The sequence below is a fragment of the Carassius gibelio genome, chromosome A18, assembly GCF_023724105.1.
Source record: "Carassius gibelio isolate Cgi1373 ecotype wild population from Czech Republic chromosome A18, carGib1.2-hapl.c, whole genome shotgun sequence".
NCBI lineage: Eukaryota > Metazoa > Chordata > Actinopteri > Cypriniformes > Cyprinidae > Carassius > Carassius gibelio.
In genome coordinates, this window is record NC_068388.1 from 22,047,058 (window position 1) to 22,061,452 (window position 14,395).

The following is a 14,395-nucleotide window of genomic DNA, read 5'->3' on the forward strand; positions in this document are numbered from 1 at the left end:
CCATTCCACAATTCTAGATCTTTGTAAATCTAAAATCATCAATCATCATTACAGGGGAAAGACTCCAGTAAATTTTCTCTTATGAGAGAAATTGCATTTAATCATTGGTGCGTAAAGCTAAATATTTAAGTTTTAAATTAAGCCAGTGTACACACACTCTGCCTTCCAGCCAACTGCAGCGCTGGAGGAACAAACTCAACAGCAATCTTGTACACACACAGAATAATTTCCATTCCGCCTTAAATGTAGGGCAGAGTTCTAGCTCGATCCAGCCAAAGAGTTTGTCCTAAAGTGTTGACTGTGGAGTGTTCGGAGTCGAACAGCTCGGTGCTGTTGTTTTCAGCATGCTGACAGCTTCTCAATATCACATTATTCTTTCATAGCTCACCTTAGCGCTGCGACTTGTAACTCATCTGGAAGCTCAGATCACCTAACCAAGATAAGAAGCACTTTGTTCCAAACATTGGATCTTACTGTCCTTCCAACGCACTACAAACGGCCTTTAATAGACCCAAAACACAGATATACAATTGATGAAACATTTCACCTTCCTCTTGCCTGTACTGTGATAAAATGGATTACATTGTTGCCTTGTAAATCCATCGCCATGCTATCATTGTTTTTTTATGATGAGGTGATTCTGAGGGGGTGCATTCATAGTTCTATGACGTAACATACAGTAGTCCTGCGGTTCTTGTTTTTAATATTCCCGATGTGAATATGCCTTCCCTGGATGCCTGTCTGTGTGCCTGCGAGGATGCACTACTCTTTAAACAACATGAAAGCAGATGGTGGCACAGGGACAAACGCTGTCCCTTAGCAGAGGTGATCAGAAGTGTGGCATCACACGGTCTCAGGTGAGAGGATACACAGTATGTTAGGTTGTGAAATGTTTGCACAGGCCAGCCTGAAGAGGTCTGTTCTGGTTCTACAGCGTTATTGGAATAGGGCACAGGTCGGCAACCTAGACGTGTCTAACCCAGACGCGTGCAGACTTCACAAAACCTGACATCCCCATCAGAATCAATGGAGCTAAACTTTAGCCCATTCATGGATGGACACCCTATTTATTTTATCAATAAGACTAGGGACTACTCCAGCTACTAGCCATCTTTCTGGAAAAAAATAAAAATAAATTAAGAACATTATTTAAATTGATATGAATTTATTTATTTTTAAAGCTTCCATCCAAGTCGGATCATGTTTTTATTAGTTTTTTTTTTTTATGCTAACCACTTTTCGCAAGACTATAGGTTCCTCAGGGACACATTCAATGCTAAGACAGATAGTTCACCCAAAATGTTTAGTTTATTCATTCTCACACCATCCGAGATGCAGATGAGTTTGTTTATACACCAATTTGGAGAAATTTAGCATTATATTACTTGCTCTCTCCTCTGCATTGAAAGGGTGCCGTCAGAATGAGAGTCCAAACAGCTGCTAAAAACATCACAATAATCCACAAGTAATTGGCATGACTTCAGCTCACCAATCAACATCTTGTGAAGTGGAAAGCTACATGTTTTGAAGTGAAATCTACAAATTTCCAACTCTATATGACATTAAAGGGTTAGTTCATCCAAAATTGAAAATTATGTCATTAGTGATTCACACGTATGTCGTTCCAAACCCGTAAGACCTCCGTTCATCTTCAGAACACAGTTTAAGATATTTTAGATTTAGTCCGAGAGCTCTCAGTCCCTCCATTGAAAATGTATGTACAGTATACTGTCCATGTCCAGAAAGGTAATAAAAACATAATCAAAGTAGTCCATGTGACATCAGAGGGTCAGTTAGAATTTGTTGAAGCATCGAAAATACATTTTGGTCCAAAAAAAAAAAAAAATTACGACTTTATTCAGCATTGTCTTCTCTTCCGGGTCTGTTGTGAGTGTGTTCACGATGCTGCAGTGACGCCCGTTCCTGACGTGTTTTCTGGTGCGCCTAATAACAAAGATAATACACGTCAGCAGTGCCACTGAACGCGCTCACAACAGACCCGGAAGAGAGGACAATGCTGAATAAAGTCGTAGTTTTAATGGAGGGACAGAAAGCTTTCAGACTAAATAAGAAATATCTTAAACTGAGTTACGAAGATGAACGGAGGTCTTAAAGGTTTGTAACGACATGAGGGTGAGTCATTAATGACATTATTTTCATTTTTGGATGAACTAACCCTTTAATTTGTCCAGTGGAAAAGTCGTCTTGTCTGAATAAAGAGAGAAATATGCGCAGAACTAATATGTCAGAAATACTTGTGGATTATTGGGATGTTTTTACCAGTTGTCTGGACTCTCATTCTGACGGCACCCGTTCACTGCAGAGGTTAGTAAGTGATGTAATGCTGAATTCTCTAAATATGTTTTGATGAAGGAACAAGCTCATCTACATTTAACCATTGCTAAAATTATTTATTTATATATAAATTTAATATAATATCTAAATAATACATACACTTTTCATACATAAATTATTATGGACATTTTGTAATGCATTTTGAGATCCAACTTAACTTTTAGAATTCAGTGTTTTACAAAAATGTTGAGTGACTGGGCTCTCTGAAATCTCTCATATGAGTAATCAAGACAATCAGACATTTACATCTGCGTCATACTAGTGAGGAGAAGCTTGTCAGATTTACAATATATCTTCCCATCTTTTCAGGTTGTTCCAACACCACCGTCTGCGCAGTTCGTATTCAGCTAGTGTCATTCAGTGATCTCACTTCCTGCTTTCCCCCCCCTGTGATTTCCCCATTCATCTCTCACTGTATCTATAAAAACAATCAGAAAGAATCTCAACAATTCAAGTGCATTATCAGATAAATGTTCCTTCGAACTGAAATGTGACGTCACAATGTAGTCTAGTCTAGTCTATGTTTCCACAGAAGCAGAGGTGAATTGTAGGTTTGAACGTGAGGTTAACTCAGGTCACTCAGTTCCACAGTAAACTCAGTGTCCAGGAAGAACCTTTTTCTGTAACACACACACCAGTACATGAAGCCTTCTAAATTTACACAAAGGAGTTACACATTTTTTAAGAAATCATTTTTTTTTTATATATTATCCAGAGATATTCAAAGACAACTATAAGTATGGAATTTCGAGGTCGATTCCTCTGAAAAAGTGCAAACAGTGTGACTCTGTGCTGCTGTCAAAACATTGCTCTGTTTATTTAAGAAGCCCAACTGGCCGGACACAGCAACACTGAGTGCATGAATGGTGTGGGCTTGAGAGGACTATCTGCTTGTTTAACCAATGACAGCCGGAGGGAGTGATCAGAAACCTGTTTGCAGAGAGTTTTGAATGGCTGAACAGGAGAGGACATGTGGAAAGCCCTTATATGGAAATGGTCTGTGTATTATGCTAATTAAGTAACTGTGGACACAGGATTTCTCATTAAGAGCAATCCAGATTTGACAGCTTGTAATGAGAATAAGAATACATTTGAGAACCATGACTGCTCCCATAAAGGTCAACGACACACTGTATAAGATTGTCCACAATAAAAAGAAAAATATTTTTCCTAAGTCGTATAGGTATATTTTTTAGCAATAGCCAAAAAAACATTATCGATTTTTCTTTCATCACAAAACTCATTAGGATATTAAGTAAAGCTCATATTCCATGAAAATATTTTGTAAATTTCCTACCATAAATATATCAAAACTTAATTTTTTATCAGTAATATGCATTATTATTTCAATTAAAACATTAAAAAATATGCATCAGGGAACAAGTATTCAAGTCTTTGTTCGTAGGAACTGTATTTTTCTTCTTGTCCAGGCCCTTGTCATTTCTAGGCTGTACTATATGGCAATGCTCTTCTGGCTGGACTTCCTTCACTTGCAATCAACAACTGATCTTCAATGAGCCCAAAAGGCCCACATCACACCTCTCTTTATCTCACTGCACTGGTTACCACTTGTGGCTTGCATCAAGTTCAAGGCATTGATGCTTGCATACAGAACAGCCGCAGGCTCAGCACCCACCTAATACCACTCACTCTTACCAATCTACATCCCCTCCAGAAGTCTGAGAGCTACAAGTAAGCGACGCCTCGTGGCACTATCACAGAGGCACAAAATCACTTTCCAGTAGGGCCGTCACTAACAATTATTTTGGTAATCAAGTAGTTAGTTGGTCGATTGTTCTGAGGAGTAATCGATTAATCGGATACTCATAATAAATTATTTTGTGGTAATAAGAATAGACCTCAGCGAACAATACTCTTTAAAATTACTTAAAATACATTTACAATAGCTATGAGGCAATAATTAGTTAAAATAAAGTATCAAAATCAAATAATTACATGGTTTTATTGAACAAAACTGGTAAAATAAATAATTTATTATAAACAACAGACTTTTTACACTTTACTGCGCAATCTAATCACGGTTTAATATTGACTAAACATGTAATTCAAATGTCCACTTAATCTTTAATATTTGGTCATTTCTTTATGAAAGCCAATGTAATTTCTTGAGGTCATCAAAATGTGTAAACTAAGAGCAAGGGATAAAACGTTTATTTTGAAATGGCAATGAAGTTTCAATGAACAGATCTGTTGAAATGGCGCTAGTTGCGTTCCCAGATTAGCATTATAATGAACACAAACTCACAACAAAACGCAGAGATTAAGTTTGCGACGCTCCACACATGATAACAGTTTGTGTGGAGCAGCATTTACTGTGAACGTTGCCGCTCTAAGATGCACGTATGTAAACTACATGCATGTAATATATGCATTCCATTAGGGCTGAGACAACACGTCGAGGTCATCGATGACGTAGACGAAAAAAATACGTCGACGAAAAAAATGCGCATCGATTCGTCGACCTGTTTTTATTTCTCTAAAAAACATTTGCAAAACGTTAACCTTATCTGCGCTGAATGTACGCGATGGCCGGATCAACATTCTGTCCAACGTTATATAACCAATCCATGGGTTTTTCTGCATTGATCTCTCTTTTTGGCGGCTGTCAAAGACTTATTCGATCGGTGAGTGATGTAGAATAGACAGGGCGCGTACGAGAGAAAGCCCCGGCTGCTCGCGGGCACTAACAGTCTTCAAACAACACGAGCGCTTCTTGCTCTCTCTCTCTCCCTTGTGCATATTAATCAAAATCATTAAACACAATAGAAAAAGGGCGAAACACCAAAGTTTCACGCGTGCTCGCGCACTCACAGTCTTCAAACTACACGAGCGCTGTCTTGCTAGCTCTCTCTCTCTCTCGTGCATATTAACCAAAATCATTAGACACGATAGAAAAAGGACGGATTTCAAGTTTCACGCGGAGCATTCAGAGATTTTTTTTTTCTCCATGACAGGCTGCTGGCTCCCACTGTTCATTTTTGTTTTTTTGGAGAAGCACTCTCTCAGGGGTTAAAGTGGAAAAAAATCCTGAGCCTGAACTTTTTTTTTGGGGGGGGGGGGGGGGGGGGGTGTTTGTAGAGAAACTCCAAAGACAGACTTAATTCAAATATTGACGATAATAACAAAAAAATACAGTAACAAGAGTTTAAAGTGCTTAAAATTGGTAAACAGACTGAGATAGACATGAATCTCTTCAATGATTATGTTTGGCACCATTTATTTAAAAGTACTATGTCAAATAAAGTGTTATCTTCTAAACAATAACAAGTGCTTAAAGTGCTTAAATAATTAAGTGCTCAAAGTGCTTAAAGAACTAAACTGCTAAACTGAAGATTAGAAGTGAAATCAAGGCTATTATCACTTTTTTTTCTGGGATGTACTCGCATGTTGATTTGAAACCAACCGGCTAGTTAAGGTTTTTTTTTTTTTTTTTTTTTCTTGTCTTCTGAATGACAAATCATGTTCTTGTATAAATGTGCACAAACGTATTTTTTAATCGCAAACATGGTCAGTCATAGACAACGGTGTGTCAGCTGCTCCCGGCTAGACCTGCACTCCCACGGGAGTACCGCGGTACCCAGCGCCACCGAGCGCGGAGCGGGACATTGACGGGTGAATGCGGACGCGGGCGGCAAGATATTATTGTGGGCGGGTTGCGGGAAAATAAAATTATTTGCGGGACTCCCGCAAAGTGGAAATATCTAACAAAATAAAATAACTATAGTATACTAGGCTATATAGCCTAATTATTATAAGTATATATTTTTTATTTACATTTCTTACTTTTTTACTGTATTTATGTTCTAATTGTTCCTTGCTCATGTTCCTACTTTTAATTAAACGCAAATAAAACGAAACATTTGTTTATTTTCCGTTTCTTTTTTTTAATTTATATTCAACAGGGGAGCAAGTGAAAAAATTAAAGAGTAGCAGGAAGAATATGCAATGTATATAAAAAAAAAGAAGAAAAACTGCTATACGTTTATACTCGCGGTATTTTGCGGGCGTGAGCGGGAGAAAATAACACATTTTTTGCGGGAGCGGGACCGAAAAATCCCTCCCGCGCAGGTCTCTACTCCTGGCACGTCGTGGTAAGTTTGAGTGCACGGGCAGCGGCTCTATAACCGGAGTCTGGTGCTGCTGGCATACAGTTCCTCGAGCAAATCATGCAGAAACAAGCCCAGGGCTTTCTGTTTCTTGCACCAACTGCCAAAAAGCGCCATTTATTTTTGAGTACTTTATCTATTGCTAGGAGTCTAGGACATCATCCCCAGGCTTCATAAACTTGCGCTCCATTTTTTTTTCTCCGACAAGCCAAACGTGACATAGCCGCATTTCCACTCTCGGGCCAGTGCGAGCCAGGGCTTAAAGCGGGCCGGGCGGGGCTAATAGCCTCGGGCCAGTAGCACCGAGGCCAGAGTAGCGGAGGGTTTCCATAGTGGAGCTTGAAGCACCGCTGCACGTCACTAAAACACGCCCTTTGCACGCCTCTCAGAACAACGTTATGCAACCTCATTATTTCACCATCAAAAGAGAAGTTATCAGAAAACTAAGAAATAAGTCTCTGGAACATGCGCGATCACAAAACCAACATGATAAAAGCGGCCGTTTGTTTGCATGCTTTGTTATATATTCAAATTCAAAAACAAAGATGTTTTAACTATAGAATACGTGATACATTGATCATATTGATGTAATTTATCAAGACTCAAAATTAATCACACATAAATACACTTTCTATTTTATTTTATTTATTTTTAACGCTTATGAAAATAGCCTGCTTATTCAGTCGAGTCTGTTTCTGTTTATTTGTAGTCACAGTAGCCTATACGTCACATTATAAGAGTGAATGATAATATCTTAATTTTTTTATAAAGGCACCTGAACAAAAACATTATTATATTTTTATGATAGGCTACGTGGAGCTAAACTCTCGAGACGAGGCTTGTGACAGATAATATAAGTTAGCCTACTAAATAATTACACGATTGTGATAGAGAATAAGAAGCTGAAGTCTGATTTCTTCAAGCGGTTATATTTACCATGTTTAATGTTAATGCCCAGCGTGCATAGTCTTTTACATCGCTTATAAATATTTTTGCTTTATATGGTGATTATAATCCACATTGGATCAAGTTATTTCAAACACTCGCTGCTGACTGAAAGTGAGTTTTGAGCTTGACGTATTTTAAAAAAAGTGTTTAATGCTGGTGTTAAAGCTGTTATCTTTCTGTTATGATCCACAGCGCAGACTCTCTATTTTTATAAAAGCCCATGAACAAAAATCATTATTGTATTTTGATGATACGCAACGTGGAGCTAAACTCTTGAAACCAGACGACAGATAAAATGTTAACTTACTTAATAAATACACAGTTGTTAAAGAGAATAAGAAGCTGATGTCTGAATTCTCCAAGTGGTTGCATTTACCATGGTAATTTTAATGTTTAGCGTGCATAGTCTTTTACATCGCTTATAAATATTTCTGCCTTGTTTAGTGATAATAATCCACATTGGATCAAGTTATTTCAAACACTTGCTGCTGACTAATAGTGAGTTTTGAGCTCAACTGATTTTTAAAAGTCTTTAATACCCGTGTTAAAGCTGTTATCTTTCTGAAATGATCTGCGCTGACGCTCTCCAGACACGGAGAAACTCCGCCTTTGTTCATAACTCCTCCTCTAGCCCCAGCTGGCCCGCTTTGGCCCAAGGATTTCGTCGGGCCGAAAAAACCTGGCCGTTGGCCCCGAGGAAGCCCCGGCGAGGCACGATCAAGCCCCGGAAGTGACAGTGGAAACGCGACTGGCCCTGGCACGCACTAGCACGCCCGGTCCTAGCTCGATAGTGGAAACACGGCTAATAATATTGACATATGGGCGTCAATCATACTGTGTTGCAAGGACACGCCCTTCTCTGCTTCTGATAGGCTTGTAACGTTAGTTAAAGCTGCGTTCCTCTCATATGATTGGTAGAATAAATAAATTGGCTCGAAAATATTAAACTGCATGAGCAGGCTCTCAAATATTATTATTTTCCTCATGGCCACACGCCGGAGATCCGGCACGGTGCCGGAATACTTTAAGCCCTGCTCTCTGTATTAGCTTAAAGCCCTCAAGTTTACATTGGTTACTGTATTCTTTCAATTGCTCTAAACAAGTATTTTGGGTGACCTTTTTTATTGAATCCTAGACATCAAGTTGTTGTTATTTTCATCTGAAAGAACTTTTTTTCAGTAAGCTAGGCCCTATGTGTTCAGTAAGCTTGTTTAAGTAAGCTATGTGTTTTCAAGGCTTCAAGGTTTGTAAAGTAATGCATTCTTAGTCAGTATTTTATTTTGTAATTTTAAGAGCAATAAACATATATTGCAATGTTAAGGAATTCATGTTTTTTTGATTCAGATATGTAAATCAACATGTATAAATTGTTAGTAGTCAATTAATGGGGAGATAATCGAAATCGGTCTGAAAAAATTAATCGTTAGATTAATCGATGCATCGAAAAAATAATCTCTAGATTAATCGTTTAAAAAATAATCGTTTATCCCAGCCCTATATCCCATATATTTATTTAACTGAATCACAGTACTTGTTTTAAAACATTATGGTTTAATACAGGGGTGTCAAACTCAATTCCTGAAGGTCCGCAGCCCTGCAGAGTTTAGTTGTAACCCTGCTCCAACACGCAAACAATGTAGTTTCCAAATAAGCCTGAAGGACTTGATTATCAGGATCAGGTGTGTTTAATTAGGGTTGCATCTAAACCCTGCAGGGTTGCGGCCCTCCAGGAACTGAGTTTGACACTCCTGGTTTAATATATCATGAAGCCTCGGAAGACAGTTTAACAATGCTTTTCATGGATTCTCGTCCGTGGAATATGCCACTTCCGGTATTTTGTGGATTACTCGACATGGGCAAAATGCAATCAAGTACACAAATTGAATCGAGGAATAGTGACAGCCCTATATTTGCAGAACATTTTCATTTACCATTCCTGGCTGGTGGAATGATCTTCCCAGCCCATCCGAAATGCTGAATCCAATAGATGTAAATTTATTTTTTGCATAACAAATTAGATGAAATTGGGGTCATGTAACTGTACAGTTACTTGTAAATGAAGACCGATGACTTGTCTAAAAGCAAAATTTAGTTGGGTAAACACTTACTAATGCACTATGATGTCTGTACGGTACAGTCCCTAAAGTGTGGCTATGCAAAGGCTATATTGTAAAGTGTCAGACATGGGATGGCGAATTTTCTTAACAAAACCAGCACATTCACCACTCATGGCTAAAGCACCATGACCTCAATTTGAGGCTGACGTCACATTTCCGTCATCTCTGTGACATCATAACTGGAGCTTTAACACTATATATTATCTAGATCATTTTAAAAACAGATCCCTCGAGCGGTTCGCTCTAAAACACTCGCTGATGTCTACGAGGTGTTGAGCCAATGTGGGCCAGAGCACACTGTGAGCCTTGAGCCTCAAAGACAATTCAGATCAAGTTGCAAACTCTGTGAGCTTCTAAAAATAGCGTGGTAGGATATCACGCTCACAGCACTAGCTAATGGCCTGTGTGGCCAGTGGGCTAAAGAGCAGCCAAACACTGCCAGAATACACTTCACACATTCTCTCTCTCCGCTCACACTGCTGACTACTACTGATGGTCTGTCGGGTTCTTATGATGGAGGCAAATTTGGGAAAAGACGTGTTTGATTGAAATAGACCTCCAAGCCAAAACTGTCAGGAGAAACCGCAAGATTATCAGCTCTGTCTGATCTGGGGTCAGCTCATAGTATCACTATCCCTGCCTCTATCACACACACCACTAACTTAATCAGCTTGCGTCACTGAGGCCCTGGAGATCCGACAGGAAAAAGAGAATTAGAGGAACATGGGTAGCACCCTTCAGTGAGGGGCTTGAATAGAATGCAAACTTTTATTCATTTTTTTTTACTCAATACATATTTCTGATTCAGTGGCACACATTATTTCAAATAAAAAAAATTAAAAAGAAAAATTTCTCTGCCTTTTCATGTGATGTCATCAAGCCCCCAATCTTACAATCAATTCACAATAGATTAAATCAAGACCTACAGTGCACTTTTCTCATCAAAATGTCTCATTTTAATATTTAAAGAAATTTTTTAACCCAAAAGTTTATATTTTTCTGACCGTTTGTTCATGATCTCACACTGTTCCAATCCTGCATGACTGTCTTCACTCTAAAAAATTAAATAAAGCTCATTGAAAAACCTTTAACATCCATGGAATCTCCCCATTGGTCCAAAGGTTCTTTATATTGCCAAAAAGATTATTAAAATGTCCTTCATACTAAGAAACAAATGGTTATTTTTAGAACGGCCCACTGAAAGGATCTTTGGGGAACCAAAAATTGTTCTTCTATGGTATCACTGAGAAAGCAAAAAACTATTTTGGAACTTTTATTTTTAGGAATGTTCCTTCCATATAACACAGAAGATGTTTTACAAAAGTACCAGGAACTCTTTTCCATACAATGAAAGTGTATAAGGGTTATATGCCTTATTTTGAGGTTCACGAGTTTCATATATAGCTTATCAATCGGATTGTAAATGAAATTTAGTTGAAATGTAATTGGAATGTACTGTAGTGCACAGGCTATGTTTACAATAGTGCATTTTCATTTTAAAACCCATAACTTTTGCTAAGGTTGCGCTTGTTGTTTACACTACTCTGGCGTTTTCTACCTTCGAAAACAGAGACTTTCGAAAATGCTGTAGACCGCGTTTTAGTTTGAGAACTCCAGGGTTGGGTTTTAGTCTAAACGGACCAAAACGGACTTTTGAAAAAGATGGCATGGCTGCACACATTAGCTCTGCGTATCCTTAACCACCTTGTGAACGATGACATCACGCTCATTGTTGTACCTGCATGAATGGTCGCGTGACACGCGTTTTCAGTTGTGTAGCGTGGACGGAGATTGTTTCTGAACTGCAGTGAAAACGCAAGTGTAGACAAGCACTAGTGTAAACAGGGCCTTCATTGTAGTGAAGGGTTTGGAGCTTGACAGGCCCCATCCAGTTCTGCAGAATATCTTGCTGATAATAAATAATCTTGTTCCAAAGTTGACCATGGTTGAATTATTCCTTCAAGACCATTAGTTGTCATGCCAAGTCACTCTAACATTAAAAAAGCTTGCGGTCAGAATAAATATGACTACATCTCCTTTGCAAGGTCATTAGGCTTTTGTAGAGCCTGCAATAAATCAATCACGTGATAATATACTGAGGTTTTAATTATGGTACAGTGACACCAAAAGGCATTTGGACCCTTTAAAAACATTTTAATTTCACCCCATTAGACACAAAATATATAATTAAGTGGCAATGGCAAACAAATGATACTTTTCTCTTAAACTAGAACTACACTTTACTAAATAATTTTGTGATTACTTTTCACTGGATATTAGTCTAACGTCAGTTCCCCTCGAGTTCACACAGGTGTCCTAGCAGAATAACTCCAAAAAAATGTATTTAGATAAATGTAGTTTAGAGATCCATACGACTTTCTTTCTTCCATGAAACATGTCCTGGCCACTCTTTTCAGTGTAATGAATGTGAATTAGAACTAGGGCTGTCAAGAGCCTTAAAAATCTCTAATAAATAGATGACACCTTCACTAGAGAAAATGCATGGTTCGTGAATGAAATGATCATTTCAATCAATGTGTTGATCCATTTCATAAAACCAGTTTGAATGACGGTCTTATTAAGTCTCATTTGACTTAATGATCCAATCACAGCGTTTAACAGCTCATTGGAGTTAAATTTCAGTCTGTTCCTCACACAAAGCTGTAATATGGCTTTGGAATATCATATGAATCACTTTTTTGATCCACTGGCCTCCTTTTTGAAGCTTGAAAGCTTTAATCTCCATTCATAGCAACAACCTGTACATCACTCTAAAAATCTCCTTTTGTGTTCCACGGAAAAAGCAAGTCATACAGGTTTGGTGTGGAATGAAATGAGTTTAAGTAAATGAAGCCAAGAGAGAAGCTTCCATTTAACCAAGAACATGTTCCACTAATGTTTGACAAACAAACATGCAAAACATGCCGAACGCACTTCCTGTAACGTTTTGCTTACAAACTGTGCTTTTGCTGTCTTTGTTTACAGTAACTGCCTCTTGGTTTGATATTTTGTGTGTGATGCAAGGACATTTAAACATTCAAGTGGAGCTGCTTGTACACTGTTCTCATCTGCACAATATTCAAAATTCAAAGAGAAACTAATGTCCAGTATGCATGCTCTGACAGGTTGCAGAACACTTTTGTAACAAAACAATTTTTTTTCTAAAGACATTATGACGGTATAACTACAGCCTTCGTGACCGTGATGGTGAGCAGCGGCCACATTCACCGTCACATTCTTCAAGTGCCTGCCTCTTTCTGCCAATCAGTAGCGACATTGTAACAGGCTAGCTCGTTTCCCTCAACCCAGACCTTCAAACGATCATCTAAACGCCCTAACTCACTCTTAAACAGCAGCTACAAGTCTTTCCTGGCTTTTCACGGACACATGGAGACGGGCCCGACGTTACTCAGAGCCTATCGTCAGCTCATTAGCATCCATTGCACTGAAGAGAGGGCAGTTAGCAGGCGAGGCTAACTCCAGGATCCCTACAGCTGCTGCTGTGACTGCGAGTTCAGCGCCGGAGCGCTCTACACTACAGACGCGCCGCGATAAACGCAGCCGACTGGTGGTCTGATGCTTCGGCGTTTAGTACGCGCCGCGCTGTCACGGCATTCAACGCCGAGCTTGTGTGGGTGCGTGTGCGGGGAGCTTTCCTACCCCATTCCGCCGTGTGTCTGCGAGCGGAGGCCGATGTCAAAAGTGACGGCCAGCCGACATCACCCGAGGTGTCCGCCGCCACTGCGCAAGATCCTGCCCGGCTGTGTTAAGCGACCAATGCGATGCCCCGAAGTAAAGCCGCTGGTTAAATATCAGATGCTTCAAAATGTTGTTTGGGTTCGGCTCCGAGCGTAAGACGAGTTCCGGGGAAGACGGCAGATCATGACTCCGCTGTTGGAGACGCTGTCTGCATATTCCAGCCCGTAGTGTAGAGGTAGCAGAAGGCGCTCAGACAGACAGCAGCTCTCGCGCTCATTACTCAACTCACTGTACACACATTTGAGTGACACACACGCTCTCTCGCTCTCTCGCTCTCTCTCTCTCTCTCGCTCACTCACTCACCCAGAGCTATATGAGGACTGTTTCCTGCTGTTTCAATGAGCTCCTCTCATATTTGATCATAATCATACATCATCTAATTAGCATACATTTTTAAATTATAATAATGAAAATTCACAATATCATAGATTTTTAGATATCATTATAAAATGTATGTTTACAAAGGGTTTTACTGAGAGAAAAAAATATATAGCCTATATGTAGCCTATATAAAATAATATTTAAAAGGTGTAATAATAAGAATTACAATTTTAATGTAAAAATTATGTGTGTGTGTGTGTGTGTGTGTGTGTGTGTATATATATATATATATATATATATATATATATATATATTAAACATTCAAATAAAACCACAATAAAATAAAGTATTTCCTCAATAGAATATATATACATTTTTATTCTATGGTATTATAAAAAATATTCAGTGCGTAATGCGGCATTCAGTGTGGCAGTGATTATGCCATAATGTAAACAAATCATTACTTTATAATTGTTATATGATCTCAATTATGGCCAGGTTTTGTTTTGTCTACAACACTTTGCCAATCACACCTTTCACATTGCCATGATCTTTTAAGACAGACAAAATATGGCCTCTTTAAGGCCTTACTTTTATTAAAAGATTATGTTTTTAATCTAGAATAACAAAGGAGCCATTTATGGCTGAATGATTGGAGTATGTTTCTCTGTCGGTTCACTGAGACTTCGAGGAACACAGTTATGAATTTGTGGTTGGGTGAACGAACCTCATGTGTGCTGCCTGAGACAGATAACCAGACCTGGCAAC

General features: G+C 38.8%; 1 protein-coding gene across 4 annotated transcripts in view; it reads right to left on the reverse strand.

Moving 5' to 3' along the window:
- LOC127933820 (B-cell CLL/lymphoma 9-like protein) overlaps positions 1-13,583 on the reverse strand; it is a 56,911-nt gene extending 43,328 nt beyond the window's left edge. For 3 of the 4 annotated variants that reach the window (XM_052530833.1, XM_052530832.1, XM_052530831.1), the window contains exon 1: positions 13,208-13,582. The gene's annotated coding sequence lies outside the window, so the exon portion shown is untranslated. Of the gene's footprint in view, positions 1-13,207 lie in introns of all 4 variants that reach the window. The other variant, XM_052530835.1, reaches the window with a different exon arrangement.
- Positions 13,584-14,395: the final 812 nt, after the last annotated feature.